Here is a 1,104-nt window from a genome sequence, read left to right as displayed (position 1 = left end):
CCTCCTTTTATTCAATTGTGCTATGAATTTCCTTTCTCTTTGGTTAGATTAAGTAACTTGCAACAGTCCAAAATTTTCAGGAGTAATTTTACATCCGATCTAGTCCCCTCAACCCCAGAGGTGGCCAACCGAGGGTAAAGTGAAGCACTCCGTCTTCAGGCCACAAGTGGCCTACCGGGACCATCCGACCGCCGTGTCATCCTCAGTGGAGGATGCGGATAGGAGGGCGTGGGGTCAGCACACCGCTCTCCCAGTCGTAAGATGGTATTCTTGACCGAAGCCGCTACTATTCGGTCCAGTAGCTCCTCAATTGGCATCACGAGGCTGAGTGCACCCCGAAAAATGGTAACAGCGCATGGCAGCCTGGATGGTCACCCATTCAAGTGCCGACCACGCCCGACAGCGTTTAACTTCAGTGATCTAACGGGAACCGGTGTATCCACTGCGGCAAGGCCGTTACCGAAATAAAGCATAAAAAAAACTTTTAAATGTAGATGTATGTGGTGTTCGTGGTTGCTTTATGATGTTGTACTACTGGAGGCGACGTAATGCAGTCGTACAGTGACGAAGTGGTTTCCGGCAAAGCAGAATCCAACTTCGCACTTGTCCGCACCAGCATCAGCGGGAGGCCGCCGGTAATAAGTTGATAACATGACACAAAAGAAACTCAGACTTCAGCTCCAATCGGGCATCGAAATAAAACCAATGGTGACAAGTGAAAACTTGTACCAGACGGAGACTCTACCCTAGATTCCTCGTTTTGTGAGAGCAGTTGCCTTAACCTATTCCATTTTCCTTCTTCTTTTTCTTCTTCTTCTTTTTCTTCAATGGAATGGACCGGCGGGGGTTCGTGGCGAATGGGGGGGGGGGGGGCGGGGGGCGGAGTGGGCACGAGCCGAGCCCCCGAGCCCCAGCCAAAGTGTCCCACTCACCGCCACCGAGACACTGTCGCACAGGAAAGTGGGAGATATGGAAAGCATTTGAGGTATAAGGCCTTTTACACTCCTGGAAATGGAAAAAAGAACACATTGACACCGGTGTGTCAGACCCACCATACTTGCTCCGGACACTGCGAGAGGGCTGTACAAGCAATGATCACACGCA

At 50.9% G+C, this 1,104-nt stretch overlaps 1 pseudogene; it reads right to left on the bottom strand.

Moving 5' to 3' along the window:
- Positions 1-343: 343 nt before the first annotated feature.
- On the bottom strand, positions 344-461 carry LOC124728193 (annotated as a pseudogene).
- Positions 462-1,104: the final 643 nt, after the last annotated feature.

This window comes from Schistocerca piceifrons, chromosome 1, assembly GCF_021461385.2.
Source record: "Schistocerca piceifrons isolate TAMUIC-IGC-003096 chromosome 1, iqSchPice1.1, whole genome shotgun sequence".
Taxonomy (NCBI): Eukaryota; Metazoa; Arthropoda; class Insecta; order Orthoptera; family Acrididae; genus Schistocerca; species Schistocerca piceifrons.
The sequence above is the reverse complement of the archived record's forward strand: the minus strand, read 5'-3'. Positions and strand labels throughout refer to the sequence as shown.